This window comes from Mustela erminea, chromosome 4 (assembly GCF_009829155.1).
Source record: "Mustela erminea isolate mMusErm1 chromosome 4, mMusErm1.Pri, whole genome shotgun sequence".
Classification (NCBI taxonomy): domain Eukaryota; kingdom Metazoa; phylum Chordata; class Mammalia; order Carnivora; family Mustelidae; genus Mustela; species Mustela erminea.
This window is the reverse complement of record NC_045617.1, coordinates 131,327,017-131,348,464: the sequence shown is the minus strand read 5'-3', so window position 1 is coordinate 131,348,464 and position 21,448 is coordinate 131,327,017. Positions and strand designations below refer to the sequence as shown.

At 50.5% G+C, this 21,448-nt stretch overlaps 1 protein-coding gene across 1 annotated transcript in view; it reads right to left on the bottom strand.

Annotated features, from left to right (window-relative positions):
• RREB1 (ras responsive element binding protein 1) overlaps window positions 1-17,999 on the bottom strand; it is a 127,348-nt gene extending 109,349 nt beyond the window's left edge. Inside the window, exon 1 of the mRNA XM_032341025.1 lies at window positions 17,927-17,999. The gene's annotated coding sequence lies outside the window, so the exon portion shown is untranslated. The remainder of the gene's footprint in view (window positions 1-17,926) is intronic.
• Between the last annotated feature and the right edge of the window lie 3,449 nt (window positions 18,000-21,448).

The following is a 21,448-nucleotide window of genomic DNA, read 5'->3' as shown; positions in this document are numbered from 1 at the left end:
CACAGGCGCACAGACATTCCCAGTGCTCTAGGCCAGGCGTCCACACAAGGCTCAGGACACACATATGCCAAGAAAGCCTTCCGGCCCCACCTTCAATAAACCAGCTAGGAACGAACAAACCCATATGCCAACATTAGAAAGATGACACAGAATTTCGGCAACGAGCCCCCAAGGGGGAGAGGAGACAGGAAGAATCTGAAGCCAGCCCTTCTACGAACCAGGTCTCCTGCTGCGCGGGGCACCCGCCCTTCCACCCATCGCCCTCCTGAGGGCAGCTCATCTGGAGCTGGTAACTCAGAAGTCAAGTACGAAGCCAGGGTATGTGATTCAGCTTTTAAACAAATCTATGGCTGTAAAGAAATAAAGCCTCCCTGTGTGTATACATCCCGCCAGTGGCTTCAGGCGCCCCAGAGATCATGAGCACCGCTTGGTTCAGCCTGTACCAGCTGACATGGAGGCACTCTGCCTGGGGCCACCAGGGAACAGCGAAGCAGCCACAGCAGCCACCCAATGCACAGACACACCACACACCCCCCCCCTTCCCAGGACGTCTCCAAAGCTCAGGCCAACCTGTTAGGTCTCGGCTCAAAACCTTAGGACTCCCTCCGCCCTTACGGAAGGAAAGCTCCAAATCCACCTCGCCCCACCCCACCCCAGACAGCCCTCCAATCCTACCATCGTCCAGTACGCGGTCCTCAACCCCAAATTATCACCCAAAACTCCAAACCCCACCTGCCCTTTCCTGCCTGGACCACAGCCCACACTTCGGCTTCTTCTGTTGGCCTTCGGCCTCCCATGGGTACTTGGCCTGGGGTCCACACTGCAGTGCGAATTCCTTTCAGAGCGAAAACCGAAGGCAAGAACCGCCATGCTCCACCATGCCTCAACCCAGTGTCCTACTCACAGGGAGGTGGCTCGGTGAGGGGTATTTCAGGCAAATTTTGAGGCATTCAAATACCGTGTTCTGCTCCAATCCGAACAAACTGTTCAGGAGTCAAGACAAATAAACCAAATCAGGGTTCAGAAATGCCGGCTAGCTCTCCAGGTACCAAGGTGTAATGCAATTTTGTGTAACAAAAGAACGTCCCGTAAGGTGGTGGAGATGGCCAGGACAGAAAGCTTCCCAGCAGTCTGACACTGGCTGCATGACCTCAGAAACAGGGGCACCACTAAGTCTCAGCTTCCTGTCTCTAAAAAGAGGGGAGTACTGCCTCCACTGGAGTAAGGCAGGCGACCACCCAGCACAAGGCTCGGGGCAGACCAGGGGCATTCCCTCTGGAACCGGTACATTCCGTCAAACAAGCACCAAGGAAGATGCCTCCCGCCCCATCCCCTGGTTGGTCCCCCAAAGCCCCACTAGAACGGACCAGCACCCCAGTTCCTCCACCCCACATCTAGTGCAAATGAGAGACCATGTTCAGAGACAGAAATCCAACACAGGAGTTGGCCTCCAGCTCACGGCATCGTAACCCCGACAATCAGTTTTAGGTGACAGAAATTATTAACGTCACCATCTGTGTTGTGCCCCACCTCCCGGATCAAGGGGGCCTCCCCACATTTTTCACAACCCTCGTAGTCAGCTCCCTCAGTCTGGGAGTACCGGCTTTGAAATGCATCAAGCCACAGGTACAGAATCGGACATGTCCTCCCCGGAGGGTGAAACCTGAGAATAAAGGCCCTGAGAATAAAGGCAATATCGTGTCCGTACTACAGTGAATAAACCACTGACGGTCTTTGGGGCCTACTATCTGACTCCCTACACACACACACACACACACACACACACAGGGAGGTGGGGGGGTGTTAAGACCTGGGCATCCCCCCCTTCCCGGCTGATGTCATCCTCAGAGAGGGAGGCGTAACCAGAGGGCAGAGGGTGTGGAGCAGGAGGGGCAGAGCCGTCCCCTGGGTGCAGGCACATACGTGCTCCCATGAACAGGAGGACCCACTAGCCCACCCCGCTTCCTCCTCGGGAACACCCCCTCTCCAGCAGTGCCCTCACCCCCAGGTCAGCCGGGACTGCACAGGAGCCAGCCCGTTTCTTCCTCCCAGCTGGCAAACTGGTGATCATAATTAGCATAAATAGTCCCCCTGGACTCCCTGGGTCTACCCTCAGAGGGAAAAGACCGGAGTCTCTTTCCTCTAACTAATTCGGCTCGCTGATGACCTTAAATAAGCACCCATGAGTAAAACACAACTGAGCGAGGTGACACATCGCTGACTGAGTTCTAGCTGCTGAACAAGGATCCCACCTCTCTCAAGCCCCTTCAGCCTTCAGAGAGCAGCCCACGCAACACCCTGGGCAGAAAAATCTCCCGGGGAGAGAGGGGCTAGGGGTGGGGATAAATTATTCTATTAAACGCAGCACCAAATTCCAAGCTCATTTTGCATCTTGCTGGACATGCCGTCTACTCCACGGCCTCCTTTTTCTAGGGTTAGCAGTCCTCTTTCTCTGTTCAGAGACAAAAATTCAACATAGGAGGTAGCCCCCAGCTCATGGCATCGTAACCTAGACAATCAGTTTTCCGTGACAGAAATTATTAACGTTACCATCTGTGTTGTGTTGCACCTCCCAATCGGGACAGACCACTCACATCACGGCCCCGCTTCCAAGCCTGTGAGGGCTCACCACTGCCCACACACCCTAGCCCGTCTATTTTTCCAGAATCCCATCTGAATACCCGACTCGTGCCCTCGTGCCTAACTCATCTCAACACCCCAAACCCTCTCCTCCAGCCACACTCCACTTCCTGCCCTACCCCGGCCCCAAAGAAACCCTGTACTTCTGTACTCTGGGGCCAGGACTGAACAGGGCTCTTCTGCCTAGAAGTCAGTTCCCCACCCCACCCCCTCCCTGCGCCTGGTTCTCCCCGTGGCCAGCCTTTTGCATCTGAAGACATCACTTCCTCTTTCCCCCACCACTTCCCACTCCCGGTGTCCTGCCTGCCCCAGGGTCCCCACCGGCTGGGATGCACTGCTGAGTGTTAGTGCTTGTTTTACTCCTCCTTGCACCCCTCCCCCCAGAACAGTATCCAGGGAGAGTGTCCCGGAAGTGATTCCCACTCCCAAGGCCGGGAAGATGATGGTGGTACCCCACAGATGAGCAAAGGAGCAAACGGCTGGTCTCCCAATCCAGAGTTCCTGTCACTAGTCCTCCTGAAACTCGAACTGCCATGGGCAAAAGGACCACCAGGAGGAGGATGGGAGCACTAAACAGAAGACAGCTCAGTTATAACTGAGCTGGTGGCACACAAGGCTGAAATTTTCTATTTGTTACCAATTTCAAAACAGTCCTTCTCCACAGACCCACCGGAAACAGGAAACAGACCATCAAGTGCTCACTGCAATTCAAGATCTGCCCGTTCCCATAACTTGCTCAGGCAGCCCCCAAAAAAGGGCAGGATCAATGCACAATGGTGACCTCCCTCCCAAAAACATGTGAAGGCAGACAGGACATCCTTCTATCACTGCCCTCCAGTCCACAGGGTTCCCACTGCTTAAAAAGCAAAACAACCAAAGAACGATACTTCCCTTGAATATGGACAAATTTTAAGATCAGGTCAGTAATGAGACCAATTGCTGCACCCACTTTGCTAGTTACCACAGGCCTCTTAGGTCACCGGACCTGAACCCCAACACCTTGAGGCAAAATACTGAATTTATCTATTAAATGACAAGCCATTAAAACATAAAATAAGGGAACTGTTTCCAAGGCACTGGCCCCTGACAAAAACCCAAAGCAACACCCAATTGATAACAGAGCCGGCAGTTTCCAGACTCTCCAAAGTGGCCCACGTACGATTCTTACTTTGAAGCAGAGCTCAAGCACCTCCAGTGAGGTTGAAAGTGGATGTCCACAAGGAAGAACCCGAGAGACAGGCACGTACCCCACCATCCATTGCACAGGGCACCAGCAGAAGCCCGTGCGGTTTCACTTTGTGGGGCATCCCTCACCATGTGAAAGACAACCTCCGATCCACTGGAACCTCTCTGATGGAGACTTAGGGGAAATTTTATCTTCTAGAAAGGTCGGTTCAGGGCTTCACCCCTGGGTCTTTCCTACAGGCCAGCCCAAGGCTCAGGGGGCAGCCCCTTCCCTCCAGCTGATCTGCAAACCAGCACGGTCTCTGCAAGCCTCTCACTCCAGCAATCACGCTTCTCCCCTCCTGATCTTCCACTGAAGTCACCGTCTATTGAACTCATCTCGTCACACGCCAGATAACCTGCTTCCCGGAAGCCAGCAACCCTGTCGCGTGTCTATTCTTACACACGCTTCCCCTTGATGGGCACCAAAGGGCTGTACATGGCAGGTTTCAGGCAATATTTACTTGATGAATGTACTGTGTCATTACGGGAGGTCACTGAGCAGCAACTACAAGCCTGGGTTCTGGACTCAGGGTGCCCTGTTTGATCCCCACTAGCTGTGGCCACTCTGGGTCTCCATTTCCTCATCTGAATAATGAGGGTGCCTGACGACATCACTGCGTCCAAGAGTCTTTGCAAGGAATGGAGGAGATGATCCGTGTCAAGAATCCAGGATAACAATTACTAGTACAAGCTCAATAAACGTTAGATGTTGTTACTGCGGCTCCCAGTACCCATGCTGAAGAGTTGTTCCACATGAAAAGCCTAACTATCAGAAAAGGGTGAAAATTAAAGTGGAAGCACTTGAGAATTCTGTTATCAGACTGGAGTCATTGATTAAGTCTAGCAAGGGCAGAAGAGAAACCGAAAGACTTACCTTCTCGTTTAGCTGACTTAAAGCAAACACGGGTGGGCCCTGACTGGTGATGTTTCTCACCAAAGGTGATCTATAAACCCAAATGCGGTCTGCTGAACTTTTTAAAATGCACCCTCAGTAGACTCCCCTGTACTATGAATGACCACATCCCAGTTCCTGCTGTCTAAGTGTGGGTTTCTCTGCATGTAGCTTTCTGGAGAGACAAGGGCTGCAGAACTAGCTACTGGCAGGACTGGCCGGCCCACAGGAGCCCTTCCGAAATTCCAGGGATTTCCAAGGGACTATCAAGACAGCCGTGAAATAAAAGTGCTGGGCCATTTTGATCACATCCTCCAAATATCATGATCTGACCACACTCCCTCCCCAAGACACATACGCTCCCCCATGCTTTTTCCTGAGGATAACCACAGCATGGAACATGAGTGCGCCCCACGGACTCTCCAGTGGACTGATAAAGAGCAAGCTTCAGCCCACATGCCACGGTCATCACCCCCCATCAACATCAGGCCCCGCGCAGAGAAGGAAACAAGAACAACAATGAAAACGAGAAGAGGAGTAACCACCATCTGGGTTCTCAGCGCTTCCTGCCATGACCTGACCACGTGTGCCTGGGACTCCCCCCCACTCCCAAGGCAGGGCAGCCACTTCCCTGAGGAAACAGTCATCTTCCCTGCACCTATCCCAACACCACATCCTTCGCCAGACAGCAAAGGCTCTGGGTTCACAACGAAGAGGTATGTCACAGATCAGCCCGAAGAACACCTCACAGCCGGGCCTTCCCGACAGCACTATGAAATTCTCTCAAGAAAGCGCATGAAATCCCCAAAGCATGTATTTCTTTATTAACTTGCTTCACTAACTTCTTCAGGAGCTTTACATAAAATATATTAAACTTTCATCCACTTAATCTTAACACAGCAGATGGTCTAATGTATCCAGAAGGTAGCGATGCAGGGGACATTCCAACACCCCAATGCCAAGGGAACCTAACACCACCGAGCCCTTCCACGAGGGGCAGCCCAGTGTAAAAACACAACTGTCCGGAGAAAAATAAATGACCCGAGAGATAGTTTGTGTCGTCACCACTGTCTGCAGCTACGGAAGGGTTATCCGAAAGTGAGATTACGTGTGTTTGTCACCCGATAATTGGCTATGAATATACTACTGAGGGCTAGTTTGGATATTCATAAGGCCCCTACCTAGTAAGCTGTATTTGCAACAAACTTCTTGTCAGAACCCCCAAATCCACACCTCAGGCTGGAAGACTGAGTTGTTTGCATAGTGCCTTATAATTTCAATTTTCAAAAAAAAAAAGAAAAAAATGCTTACACCCAGGTTTTTAAATTTTCAGCATCTCCTGACCAAGCTATGCCAATTAGAAAGAAGTAGGACAGGACGAGGTCTCTGTGGAGTTTTTCTTTCTTTCTTTTTTTTTTTTTTTAATCCTAAATGGTTCATCTTACCAAATACCGGGCTGGAATAACGTGTGGTGTCTGTTCTAATGGGGCTGATGGTCGCAGCGACGCCAGGACACCCAAGCTCCTGAGCTAGAAATGGAAAATCATGTTGATCCCAAGGTGGGCGAACAAACGGCACTTCCTGGGGCACCACAGGATGTTCACGATAGCTTGGTGAGGATCGATACCATAAAAGAGAAGCATCTCTGGGACACGCCGGGGCTCACCTTAGGCTCTGATGAGTCATTTGTAGGTCAGGGAAAGCACTCACCCGAACTAGGAGCACGGCTAATGCTTTCTTGTGAGATCACCTTCAGGGATGGGGTCCCTGCTCACCCACAAGGGTACGGCTGTGCAGGCAGGTGAGGCATATAGCACCCCACCCCGCAGGAAGCAGGACTTCCAGTGCAGGAGAAAGTCACTGAGGGCAGCACTCAGGGACAGAGCTCTGAGGGTCAGACTGTAAGAGGCAGCGTGCCTTTACTCCAGCTTCTAGTTTTTACCAACTCAGTGGAAAACACGTCGCTTTCTATCTGGTTCTACAAAGATTTGTTTGCGTTGGAAAAAAAAAAAAAAGTTAATTAACGCAGTAAAAACCCAAGGTCTGCCTGGGGGGAGCGAGGCTGCCATCGCCAGAGGTGTTCAAATACAGGCTAGACCATCGCTCAGTGGGAACAAGTTCCACTCCTTGTGGCAGGGATTAAACCCTTTCTTTTGACACCCACAGATCGAGTGTAAAGCCCAGTAGATATAACAGGAGATATAATAGCAAGTTTTGTTTACTGAATGAACTTTGTTTTCACACAGATTACCGGTCAAGCAAAATGCTGATGGAGTTCTGAGACACGCAGAGCGTCAGGTGACCACTGAGAAATGAAGAAACACGTTGGAAAATCTGGTCGTGAAGGAGTTCTGACACTCCTAAGTCAAAAGGCTCGGGCAGTTTTGCGAGTCCTACCTTGGTTCGCACCCAAAGCCTCCTCCCCTGAGCCCCATGCTCGTAAGTCAAACACACCAAGCATCACTAAAACAAGCAGAAACTTAAATGCTCTCAAGATTTCATTGTAGATGGGGCGCCTGGGTGGCTCAGTGGGTTAAGCCGCTGCCTTCGGCTCAGGTCACGATCTCAGGGTCCTGGGATCGAGTCCCGCATCGGGCTCTCTGCTCAGCAGGGAGCCTGCTTCCTTCTCTCTCTCTCTCTGCCTGCCTCTCAGTGTACTTGTAATTTCTCTCTGCCAAATAAATAAATAAAATCTTTAAAAAAAAAAAAAAAAGATTTCATTGTAGATCTCATCTGAAAAGCATTCAGAAGCTCGGGCCATCTACAGGAAAATCTGCCATCTCTTTCTGGTGTCAGGAAATTAAAAGGAAAGAAGGAAGAGGGAAGGAGGAAGCAAGTCGTCTGATTCCTTTTCTCACTTTTTGCTGCTGTTGTTGTTGTTGTTGTACTTTCCATGCTTTTAACCAGGCCAGGCATGCACGTTTTAACCAATGAAAACAGTACATACAAGTAGAGAAGATCCTGTAAGTACTGAAGACCATAAAAATCCCTCTTTAAGGAACAGGAGACATACTGTGTTTACAAACCTTGCTTCATCCAGCATGCTAATCTCAGGGAAAGGCACCCCCATTCGCCCACAATAAAAGCCAGAGTCCTGGAAGCCATCTCTCCCCCTCCCTCACCACCCTACCCCACCCAGGAGCTAGTCCTTGCCGCCGCTTAGATCTCTATCAAAGCCTTTCAGGGCTCCCCACCTCTATGGCCACCACAGCCAAGCCACCACTTGTTTTCAAAATTTTGAAAAACTAGGCTCCTAAGGGATCTTGCAAACAGAAAGCAACTAGTAGCTTCCTTGTCATTTAGTCTATTCTCCACTCTGAGCAGGAATAATCTTTGAAAATGCAAATCTCATTGTGCCATTCCTTGGCCTAACACCCTCAAAGTTTCTAAGACAAATTCCAAATACCTGTGGGTTGCAAACAGTGTGCTAAAGCCCCCACCTACCTCCCTGGGCTGTCATTCGTTTTTTTGTGTCTTTTTTTCCCTACACACACACACACACACACACACACACACACACTGCCTCTCTCAATTCGGTGGGTAACACCACCTTCCCCTCCAACCTCAGGGCCTTTGTATAAACTGTTCTCCAACATACTTTCTTTCCCTCCACCATCCTTCAGGTATTAGCTCCACGGGACACCTCCCTTAACCTTCCTCCCAGTATCCTCTATCCTCCCCCACACAGAAGCTAAACTTTGTAGGTTCCTGTTCTACACGCCACTGTTAGCACTTGGCACAGAAGTACATGACTTAGTGGTTGAATGGGTGTTTTCCAACCTCCATGAAGCTAGCAACTGTCTCCTTCTCCTACCAGCACTCCTGGTGTTTACTGCAACCTTCACATGGCATATATTCAAATACTAAATAAAAATCAAATAAAGATATGTAAATGTTAAAAACAATTTAACACTATGAGGTCGGCAAATGTGGGGGTGAAAAACGGTTTTCTAAAAGCAGACGGGGTCTGATAGTAACTCGTGATTAAAATATATTTAGGAAAAGGGGCTTGTGAAGCTTTACTGAGCTCCTGAACAACAAACAGTTCTTAGAAACCTTATTTTCATGATTTAAATACAAATTAAGTTTAGAGATGTACAAGGTAAGCCTCTTTTAAGTTATACTCAGTTTAAAATTTTAAGAAGAATACTTTGATCCAATACAGGATTAATTAACCAAGTCACGGGAAACCTGCTTGAGATGTTCACTGAACAGTTTTATATAATTATTCCTCAAAACAATTAAAGCCCTTAAGTGGAAGAGAAATGACTTTTAAGAAATCTGTTTTCCACAACACAGGAAAATACACAAGCCTCCTCAGAAATACAACAGAGTTGGACTATTAGATCTGAATGTATTTGCTAGATCTGGGCCTAAACTCTAGTTATCAGGTAAGCACAAGAACTATTTAAAGGCAGGAATATATTTTTAATCAGCTAGGATTTCATCTTATATAAAGGATACCAAGATCTTCCAACATGCAGTTCTAAAAAAACTTTTTAGGTACAAAAGGGTCCATAAGCAAAATGCTTCTCTCTGCCCCAACCTCTCCGGTATCTCCCTTATTTCTGAAGCTATATACACCCCTCTTAAAAGAAACTTAAACAATTTGAGATGATTCTGTATATGCAGAAGTGGGTTTTTTTTTTAATAATAAAGGAAGTTCCCCTAAAACAGTGAAATGATTCTTTCTATAAGTATGATCTATCTCTCTAACTTCTATCAAGTACGGATATTGCGTATACACATACACACACACACACACACACACACACACACACACACACAAATAAAGCAAGATCTATGCCCTGTAGGTTTCTGTTCAGTATTTTGCTTTAAATCCAAGGAGTAACGGAAAAAAGAAAAGTTAAATTATACACAGACCAACACTCCTATTAACTCATACCACTAATGAAACAAAAATCTAACTAAGCAGAGAAAATGGGCCCACACGTTGGAGCTCTGAAATGATTTTGGTCTTTGATCTGTGTGCCCATCTCTCCTATTTAATATAAACTTCAAACCGAGAGCCATGAAAAGTGGTTATAATTAGTAAGGGCCCTAGTGAGACAGCTTTTAGTGCAATCAGGCATTAACAAAGATTTTTTTTCCTCTTTAATTTCGAGTAAATTAAGCTGAGCGAAGTTTTATTTTAAAGTTTCTGTAAGTCAAAATCCTTTTCTACCGGCGTTCACTTAGCACCCCGTCTCTGCGTTGACGGGTTTGCTGAAAACTCAAGTTTACTTTTGTTTCCTTCTCTCGATCTGTACTGATATTTAGGACTTAGCTACCAAATTATATGTGCTCTTCTCCAGAAAATCTCGCTTCTGTATTGGAAAATGGGTCCAATCAGCATACGATGCAATTCCTAGTGGAAAAACAAGAGTCAAAGTCCCTCCCTGTTCCTGAGGTGGCGAAAACACGTCAACAGGTAAATTACGACAGACCGGACGGATGGGGCTAAGAGTTACTCTGGACGGAGGACCGGAGTCTCCCTGGAAGAGGCGGTTTCTGAGAGTGGTCTCGAAGGAAGATGGAAGACACTGTTCTAGAAGCAGATGGGGAAAGCTCGCGGGAAGGACACGCGAACACAGAGACAGTCAGAAACCATTCAGCGCGTCAGGGGTGCCCAGAAGTGGCAGGAGCTGAACTAGTCAGACGGCCTGGAAGCTGATGATGAAGGTCCTCGGGCGCCGAGCTGAGGAGTTTGGATTTCTTCCTGTAGACAACAGGGAGCCGAGAGATGTTTTTCAGCAGGCAAACACCATGTACAGCTTGAGTTTCTGCGCAGAGCAAAAGATGAGAGACAGCAGGGAGACACGGGTGGCGGGAAGCTAACTGAAGAGCTGTTTGCGACATGATGAGGACCCGAGGTCAGGGGCCTGGCAGAGCCGAGACCGGAGTCCGACCTGCGAGAAGTTTCCGGGACGGTCTGGTCACTGGACTTCAGGATGGAGAAAGATGCAAGGATGGCCAAGTGCTTCCTGGCCCGAAGACTGGGTGGATGGTGTGTTTCAGACCACCTTCTAGAAGGGAGGGGGAGGGCTTTTATTTTTACAAGTGACTTCTGGGGCACCTGCAGGAGAGCTGGGAGACCAAAGGTCTGGGCTTGGGAAGAGCTGTAAATGGAGACAGAGGGCAGGGAGCTGCCTGATTAGAAGCTAGGGGAGAGGGCAGAAAAGCACGAGAGTCCATGGCTCCTGCTACTTGGGACAGGATGGTCAAGTGACTTCAGAGCAGGTCCCTGAGCAAAAGCAGCATAAACAGATGTGGACCGATGCTTATTGTCTACCCACGGGTTTAGGATGTTTTTTTTTTTAAAAAAAAGCTAGCTTCAAGAGCCACATGTTTCTCTAAGGTCAGAGGGAGCCCAGGCCATCTCAGGGCTAACTGCTACTTCCCAGCACAGGCATCCAGCCCTTCCCTTTCTGGAATTCACTCTCCCTCTCTTCCTGCCTCCTTCTCAGCTCCTCACCTCCCGCCCCTGTGACAGAGGCCTGGGGTTGGGGTGGAGGTGGGGGTGGAGAGAGGGAACAAGGTCAGGGAAGTAGCACCTGTGGCTTCAAGATCACTCCTGTCACTATCCTAGACCTTCCTGGGCCTGAGGAAATTCAGTTTCAAGTTCACACACCACATTCTGTTTCTTTAAATCAACTACCTTTTCACGTATGTGAGATCCAGGAGTCCTGAGAACACCAAAATAATCACTGTGTCTTCCCCCACGTTCCCTCCCCAACCCTTCCAGCTAGGGCAGCAGCATGCCAACCACCCCCTCAAGAGGAGATGTAGGGACAGAAGACCGGTTCCCAAACGCTGCCCTGTGAAAAGGGTGGATAGTTATGTAAGAATTTTGCAAAAACTTGACAAAACAAAACAAAGGGAGACTTCTTTTGCACTTGCGAGTGCAAAGACACAGACTGTCAAGCGAGTAAAGGCTAGTTCGAACACATGGGGTGGGGGGGTGCGGGGAGAGATACTCTCCGCATAACTTAAAACATGAGGGAGAACTGGCAGATGACAGCACCAAAGCGAGTTTCCCAATAACTGAAGTGACTCTGAGCAGCTTCCCAGTGCCAACGAATCTGGTTTGCTTTAGGAGCAGATGAGTTCTAGAACTTTTATTTACTATGGAGCTTTTAAATACATTTAACGCCACTTAATGTTTTCCCCAACCCTGAATTTTCTGTGAAACCCTGAATGTGCCAACCGTGGTACCTTACAGGCATGTAATGGGAGCTCACTCGCTTTATGAAATTTCAGATCTGCAAATAGGTCATGTGGCCTCCGCGGAGTATACCCGGGCTACTGGCACACAGGACACGGGCCACGCCGGCTGTACCTTTAATGCAGGCTTTCTCAACCTCCACCTACTGACGTTCTAGACTGGGTAATTCTTTGTTGTGAGGCCAGCCGCTGCACTGTGGGATGGGTAACAGCATCCTGGGCCTCTACCCACTGGAGGCCGGTGGCACCCCTCCCCCAAGCAGGGCAATCAAAAATGTCTCCAGACATTGCCAAATGCCCCTGGGGGCAAACCGCCAACTCTGAGAACCACTGCTTTAAAGGATGAGTCCAAAGCTTACAACGTGCCTTGTCCTTAAAATCCACCCCAAGTGAACTTCATTAAGAAAAATTGACTCGTTCTGTTTGTCCCTCAGCACCCAAGGCAAAAAGAAAGTGCTGCATTTCCTCGACTGGAACAGAAACCCCAGGCGAGTTTTGCCTCAAGTCCCGGAGTTGTGCGCAATTCTGGAAAGGAAATCCAGAGTGGATACCCACAAAGTTTCCTGAGCTCAAAATATACTACTTTCTTCCATATATAGAGTTTGAGTTTCGGGAACATTTATTATCCTTACAACAATTCCAGGAGGTAGAAAACCTACTGAAGAAAAATAAAAAGTGTATCATCACATTCATCCACAGAGATAAAGGCTAAAAAGTTTCTTTTTAATTGCCTTACGTCTTCAAATTCAACACAGAATTATTGTGAAAAGGGTCTGGTCTCATTTAAAACACACACGCAGGCTCGTATTTGATGCTCCGTGTTCGCAGGCAAGGCGGATTTTGAAAAACAGGTGTGGTATGGAGCTAGACTGGGATTAGGCTCACTACCAGCCAGCTTGGAAACCGGCACAGCTGTAAAATGGGTTAATACACCTGCCTAACCCTCGCTGTGTCTGTTGCTCTGAGGATAAAATTTGAATCTCTGTTCAAGGCCTTCACAAGAGCAGGGTGAAGACTCTGTGCAAGGTACACTCTCCTGAAAGCTGAAATTTTAAAAAAGTCCTTACGCCAGTAAGCCTCACACATTCTTTTGACCATCCTACCCCCACTGGCCTCTGAAAAAGGAAGGGAAAAAGAGATACTAAGCAAGCCAGGGGAAAAACAAATAGAGCCATTTAAAAGCTTTATCTAATTACCCCCACTGTGACTTTTTCACAGCAGTCAGGCCAGCTGACAAAGAAATGGGGGTGGGGGGTGCTCCCTGGGCCATCTCTACTTTATCAAGACCACCCGCCCTCGGGGAGTCTGAAAAGCCTGAGGTGAATCCTGCAAGGGCAGGCAGCACCCAGTCTCCCCAGTCTTGGGGACTTTACAGAGGCTTTCAAATTCTCTTAGCATTACTTGCTTGAATCACACTGAGCAAACATCTCCACCCTCTCCCACTTCTTTTGTCTGAAGCACCTTATTCACAGGCCACCACCTTCACCAAGGGGCCGAAGGGCTCACCTGTACCCTGAGTACCCTTAGAAACAAGATGCACCAGGAACTGGCAGGAACAGCTCCTGGAGCCCTCCTCCTAGGCTGTGCTCGGTCTCCACCAACCCACAGGGACCACAATCCCTGGCTGCACTCCACACTGCCTTCCCTTCACAAGAACGGAGAGCGCCCCAAAGGTGACCAGAGACCCCCGAGACCAGCACGGTCGGAGGTGACACCGTGCCCCAGGGCAGCCAACGTAAAAAGTCTGTCTCCCTGACTCCCCACCTTCCCTGTTCTGCTACCTCAGTTGTGGTACAAACACAGCAGATGGTTTTCCTCTCTACCCTGCCTTCTATGGGAGTGGGGAAATTAAAAATAAGTGATGCATTTCAGAAAGCACACTGTATGCCTCCCTCTGTTTCATACGGTACACCTTTTACTCTGATTTATGGGAAGGCCCCCCGGGGCGTGGAAAACACAATCTGACCCCTGCTTTTTGAAGAGGGCTGTGCCTCTTTCTACTCAAAAATCACTAAGTCTGAAAGAGAGAGCGAGGAAGAGAGCTCATGTACCCTGCCCCCTCCCAAAAACCCATCCAATTTCTTAATTATACTTGGATATAAAAAATGTTACTCAACTCTGCCTTTTCAGTAGGTCAGACATCCAGAAGCAACTGTGAGGGGGAAACTTCTGACTTAGAACAGCAGGCTTGCCTTTCACCAAGAGAGGATGCTTACCAACCGGACTTCAGTTAACATTTCAACCATTTCTCTCACTGCACAAGTTCAAGACCCTTATTACACCTACTCTCAGCAGAAATGTTAGGTAATTAAGTCACACTTTTTACATATTTATTTATTTTTACATTTGGTCACCCTTCCAAAGATATTCCACACCTAATACGATTATTTTCTAAACAATATGAAAAACTGGGGGTGGGGGGGCCTCCTAGGAAAGCCTAATCTAATCTCAGGAAAGGGGGGGAAAGATGATGGTCCTGCTATCAGGAGGGACTCTACTGCACACTATTGATACTATATTACACTTCTATCTTTTGGATGCAAATCTGCTCAATAAAGAGTAAAGGAAGACATCAATTTGTGGATGAGCTAGATTTTCCAAAACAACCAAACAACCTGCAATAAAGAGATGGACGAAGGTGATGTTGCTCATGTACCCTCAGGAAGGGGAGGTTTAAGGGGAGGTTTAACCTGAACACATGGGTATCAGACAAGAAGTCTGCCCAGCCCAGCTGCCATCTGACACCAGAGTTGGTCAGAGAGCCTTAACTTCAATTAAAAGACACTTACAAAAGAGAGAGCGATTATTTAAATATGATAACAAAAACAAAACAAACCTAACAGCCTACCTTCCTTGGTCAGAGGACGCGGAGGATTCTGAAATTAATTAAATCTAGTAAATAATGTAAAACAGGGAAGAACTCCCTTTCAAAAATGCTTTGGTTAATTTTAGCATCCTTCTGTTTAGCTGCTTAGCAACCCTTATCCTATGACCTTTTAAGCACCACCTACTTTTCAAAAGGATAATGAATAGAAACATCAAAAGGATTCACTTCTGTTTCTAGTGAGCATGCTTAACCAATTTTTGGAGAAGTTAAATTTATATTAATTATATCATACAGAATCCTAAAAGGGTAGAATTTTTTAACGTCCTTACCCAGGAACTTTTCCTTGCTGAAGGCAATAAATGGTGTTAACAACTAAGGATAAGGACAGCAAGCGAAGATTTCCAAACTGACCTTAGGAAGTGGATCAACAGAGCTGTTTAAAACTGAAGAGTGAAAATGCAAACCACATCATGGCATCTAGCTGTTGCCTGACAAGACAGCAGATAACCAATAAACAACCTGATCAGACACACACTAACAGGGTAGGTTTGTTTTCCTTCTTCAACGTTCTATACCCTATACCTGTGCTGGAAGCAAGGAAGATCTCAGGAGTCTCTGCCTGAAGCTATCTCAAATAAAAGACCCTGCAATCAAAAGGTCACTTGTTGGAAGATGTAAACAGTTAGGAATGGATGCATCACCTGTGCCAACTGAGTCAGCCCCATCCTCCCCATCACAGAACAAACTCTGTCTGCCATAAGGGCTGAGGCTCTGAATTTCCGATGAGAAATTCAATAGTTATCCGGAAACACCCCGAGAATGATGTGCCCTGTAATAGTGAGCACCAGCAGCAGGTACCACAGAACCAGCAAATCCTCTAAAAACAAAACATCCCCCCACGCAACCTGCTTAGCAGTATTTTTAAGAATGATGAAACAGTGCAAGTTCATTAACAGCCTAAAATGGAGCACAAGCTAAACAAATAACCGAATCAAAGGGCTCTCCCTTTCTTTTGTAAAAGTGGGGGTGGGTGGGAGAGAAGGTGTTTTTTCACACATTTAAAACTTGATAAAAGACATTCAAATGTTTAATTCATCAGTGTAACCAAAGCTCAAAAACACATCAAAGCAAGATCCATCAGCGGGTACCCACCCAGAAAGCTCCCTCCAAAATGCAGAGGTAAAACACAAACAAACAAACAAACAACAACAACAAAAAACCCCCGGAACATTAGTGGCTCACCGCTGCATAAATTATTTAGAAGGCTAATTTCGAACCCATTTCTTCAAAAGTTCTGTGTGACTCTTGAAGGAAGCACAGAGCTAAACGCTTAAGGAAAAAAAAAAAAAAAGTTTCAGCCAGGACTCCAGCCTCTAACTTAGACTTCCGGGTTACACTATGTCTTAGAACCGTACCTGCCTACTCGGAAAAGCACCAGGTGGAGAGGATGCTTTTAAGGGCTATGGGGAGAAGGGAAACCAACCAACCAACCTAAAACTAACAAAAACCATTCTTTGCTCTGCAGTTCCCTTTTCTCCACCTTCCACTTCAACTAAACTTATTTCAGACTACATTCATGCGCACATGCACAGACCACTTCGCGTCTAAAAGAGAAAAAGATCTCCAAAATATGGGATGCACATTAGCAACTCAGCCTTTGCAGAAATCATCTCAAGTCTCGTCGTTGAGACCAAAATACCTCGCTATTTCCAGCATCCCCATCCAACAGACAAACTTTATTTCCACTGACTTTTAAAAAGGCTGGGCTTGAATCTAAACTCTACAACAAGCACGAGGCGTAATTTTTCTACTGATGAAAACCCTCAGACAGGTTTTTCAGCATACCAAAAAAGTTATATTTTTTATTCACCTTTCTATTTCTCTGCACCACCACCCACCATCCCCCCCCCCCCAAAAAAGAAAAAACTCCAAAGTGCCCCGAATGTGCGCTGCTGCTGGCTCTGAAGCCGTGTAGAATTTCGTAATGGAATGTGAACTGCTCGTCCGGATCTGGGCTCACGTTCTATCTTCTAACCAGTAAGGAGCGAGGGAGGGCAAATCTGCTGAGCAAGGAGAAACACTTTCCTCCTCTTTTATAACCCATCACGGATGCACCGCGGACGCTGGACGCGAGCTGCACGCGGCGCCTGTCAACCCGCCCGCCCGCTGCTCGGTCCCCGCGACCCCCGGGTCCTCGTGCCCCCTGCGCCCCTGCTCTGCCCGAGGCCAACCCCCGCCCCCCCGCCGCCCGCCCGAAAAAGAAAGTGGCCCCGCACAGAAGTGGGCTCCGTCGCCGCGCCCCGCACTCACACGCCTGGCCCGGCCCCACGAGCGGCCAGGGAGCGAGTCACCACATCCTCGACGCGACCCTCGGCCCTTCCAGAAAACACGCCGCTACCCAGGGAGGGGGCCGGCGACGGGAAGGACCTCCCCTGCTCCTTAGCAACCATTAAGGTCGCAGTTTCCTAAGAGACCGCGAGTGGGGAGGGGGCGCGGGGGGACGGGCCCGAGGCCGGGTGCCCCCCCCGCAACTGGGTCCCCTGCCCCTCGACGCCAGCCGCCCCCCCCCCCGCAACCGCCGCCCCGGCTCCGCGCTACGGGCCGGGATGGGAGGAGAAAGGGAAGCCCCAGAACTCGGGAAAAATTGGTCCAGCGGGCGGCGGACAAAAGTTTCCGAGCGCGCTCCACAGCTGGGCGGCGAAGCGGGCCCGGCGGCCGGCCCCGCCTCGGATGCTCCCGGCCTCCTTCCTGTGCTCGTGACGGCGCCGGGTGCCGCGGGTCCCCCCCCCCCCCCCCCGCGATGCAGGCTCCGCTCCACACCGATGGCTCCCACGAAAACACGTACACCGCCAGCGGAAGGGCAAGGGAACAATACGCGCGGACACGGCTCCGGCCCCCTCCTCCCCCGGTCACCCGGGGACGGTGGTCGGCGTAACCCCCCCAGCCAGGAGCCGGGGACAGGGGAGGGCGCAGGGTTGCCCGCGGCCCCCTCCCGGCCGGCGCCGTCCGCCGGGGAGGATCAAAGTCCGCCGAGCAGGGCGCGGCGGATGCTCCCACCGCGCAGCCCCGAGCGGGCACCCCCGAGCGAGCACCCCAGGCGGGCACCCCCCGGATACCTTGCGGCGGCGGACGGGCGCCGTCATCTCCGCGCTTCTCGGCCCGAGAGGGACTCGAAAGTATGTAGGAGAAAAGTTTCCCCTCCCACATGGGGGGGAGGATGTCGGGGGAGAGAGGGCGGAAGATGGAGAGCAGCGCTGGGAAGATGTTTCTGGCCGGCGGTGCGCGCACCATCCGAGTCCCGGCGGTGCTGGTTAAAAATAAATTCCGCGGCGGGCGCGGCGGCGCGGGTCGGGCCGGATTCCTGCGCTCGGACGGCTAATATGGATGCGCATCAGGTCCTGGCGGCGGGGCGCTGCGGCGGCCGCGGCGGCTCGCGCTGGGAGCTGGTTGGCAGAGCCGGCAGCTCGGGAAGGGGAAAAGGAGCGGAGGAAGGGGAGGAGGAGGAGGAGGAGGGGGAGGAGGGGAGGAGGAGGAGGAGCGGCCCGGCGCGCAGCCCGAGGGGAGAGGGCTGCCCTGCTCATCCCCGGCCGGCCCCACCGCCCCGAGCGCACGTAGCGCGGCGTGGGGCGCTCGGGTCCTCGGCTCCGGGAAACGCCGAGTTTAAAAAGTACAACGCGCTCCGCACACTTCACCCTCCCCATCCCCAAAAGTTCTTTAAAAGGTCGCTCCCCTTCAGCCCTAGACATCTCGCTGCCACCCGACTCCCGGGAGCCGGAACCCCGGGCGCGTACTTACGGCCCGGCAGGGCTCTTGGCTCCCAGGCATGATGCAGTGGGGACCGGTGGGCTTCAGGGAGAGAGAGAGGAGAGATGCAAACTTGTTCCGGAAAAGGAATCAAAATGGCGTTTCTGGATGTGCAAAGTTCATCAACTCCGCAGTCACTTCCCCTCCTCCTCTTCTCCCACGGGGAGGGAGGTGGGCGAGGAGCTGGCGACCCCGGCGCCCCAGCCGTCGTCCCGGCCCCCGCCTCGGCCCCCCGCCCCGCTTCCTCGCCCGCACGCTCGGAGACTCGCTCTCCCCCTCTCCCCCTGATAAGTAGACACATCACGTGTTGCTCCTGCCAGTCTCCTGGGGACGTGTTACTGAGCGGCGGCGGCGGCGGCGGCTCGGGCTGGGGGGTGGGGGGGAGCCGCAGTACTCGCGGGTCCCCACCGCCGCCCCCGCCCCGATTTTAGCTGGGCGACCGCAGTTTCCATCCTGGGATGGATGGAGGTGGAGTCCCCCACCCCACCCCCACCGCAGCCCCAGGTTTGCCCCACGCCCTCCGCTGGCGCCCCGGGGCACGGGAGGGCCGGGCCGCCCCGGGGGAAGGGTCTCGGCCGCCGCAGCTGAGCGCGATCACGATCAGCCCAGCGCTTGCCGGCCGGCCGGCCACCTCTAGGACCACCGCGCCCCCTCCCTTCCAGCCCCTCACTTGCGGGCAACAACCCGCCCCCGGCTTTCCATCACTTCACTCCAGGGTTTGTTTCACTATTTTAACGGAGGAGAGGGCGAGGCAGCGATGCCCGGGAGGCGCGAGAGGGGCGCCCCGGAGGCCGGGAGGGGGTGGCGTGGGGGTCGGGTTCCCTGGCCCGGCACCGCCCCGCTGGGTGTCGAAGGCAAACGCGAGGGTGAGCCCCACCCGCGCGGTTGCCTCTGCACGCGGTCCTCGCTCTGCATCCAGGTGGGGCCAGTAGATGATGGGGCAGGAGATTAAGGAACCAGCGCTTCACCCCGCCCCCAACTTAGGGCTGTTTCTCTCCCAGGGCCCGGTCCTTCTAGCTCTAGGGCCCGGAGCGTCCTCTCTGTCCAACAAATTCCAGACTGACTCGGCTTTTGTCACCTTCCCTTCCCCACACTCCACAACTGATGCTTTAGCGGGGGCTACCTCGCCCCCAAGGGGCTGAGGATGGCACAGGCTCCTACCGCCTGTGTCCCCACCCCGCGACAGCGCTGCTGATGCTGTGTCATCCACGTCGCCCTCCGAGGCACCAGGGAAGCCACACGCAATATCTCTTTCTTTCAGAGGGCTCCTGTTTCAACTCTGAAACGCAGGGGCCCTCCTTGGAGCTGCCTGTTTGTTCTCCATCCCCAAGGCGGCTGCCACCAGCTTTGGCGGCCCAAGTTATCACTGAGCCCCAGAGAAACCAGGCCTGGGCTGTGCTTCCTCCAACAAGCAGCTGACAAGTTTCCCACTGCTAATACTTCTCCTACCGGGGTTCTGCGAGGGACCTGCTCTTGGCCTTTGGAAACATCTTTAGACAGATAGGGGATGACTGTGGTTTGGGAAAATAAACACCACCTCACTCCCCCAGTTTGAGGCTAAATGTGCCTCCTAAACAGTTGTAGAGAATACTAGAGTAGAATTATGCTTTGGAGAGGAGTTAGGCAAGATGATGTCATAGGTACAGAAAGCTGGAGCGCTCTCTCTACTTACTATGACCTTTGACCTTTGTGGCCCTACCACACCAACTTTGCCCTACAAAGCTGTAAGTACATTCATGGCCCTCTAATTTGCAGACTTCTATGGAGCTCTGGGTTTCAGGGCTACAGATAGGGACAAGTGTCTATGTAGGTATGGATGAAATGAATGGATTCTGGCCAAGACAGAACTTTATAGAGCCAAGCAAAGTAGTTAGGCCATTACCTCTTACTGGAGTTAAGTAAGCTAAACCCCAGTTCCCCATGAGGGAACTGATTCAGCTGCTTATTTCTCTGACGTCCAGAATCATCAACATTAAGTTTTCAGAACCTGTTAGGTTTCCCAGGGTCGACTGTTTACTGAGGAAAACTAGTCAGAGAAACTTCTGCACTTGTATTTTCCTATGCCCCCACCCCACCCCATGTCCCCAAGAGTGTTATCAAGTGCATTTGTGAAGACAGGCATGCCAGAGGAGGGAATGGGCAGGTCTCTAAGCAGGAGTAATAGTTCACACACTCACCCTAGAACTGGTGTCTGGAGCTTCTGAGTTGTAACATGGTCCAGTGAGAAGGCAAAAGAAGGGCCAGGTAGGGAATGCTAGTTTCTTTAGTTGCCTTGCCTCAAGATTCAAGAATTATTAGCCATTCCTGTTCTCCCTAGCAAGTGGTCGGTTTGGAATAGGACCAGCATCAAAGTTGGAATTTTGCTTGTCATTTTAGCTTATTCTGTAAAATACACTGAAACTCGCAAAGCTACATGAATTTTCATAACAAATCACCACCTTTTATAATGTGGTCTAGATAATACTGGCAACTAAAAAGAAAATCATTTAAAAATAACTTTTAAAAACTGAATTCTAGGGACGCCTGGCTGGCTGGCTCCGTCGGTGGAGCATGTGACTCTTGGATTTCAGGGTCAGGAGTTCAAGCCCCACTTCAGGCATGGAGTTCTACTTAAAAATATAAAAATAAAAATAAAAATTTAATTCTTATGACACAGGGCTCTGTGTTCATCTCTTCTAGCTAATTAGTAAACTTGGGAGTCCAACGAGTTGTTCCAAGTTTGTTCGTACTCATATAAATATCATTTCTCCAACAAATATTTATTGGACATCTAATAGGTTAAAAGAGTCATGCTATCGAAGACAGAGACACACGCCTCTCCACACCCACTTAGG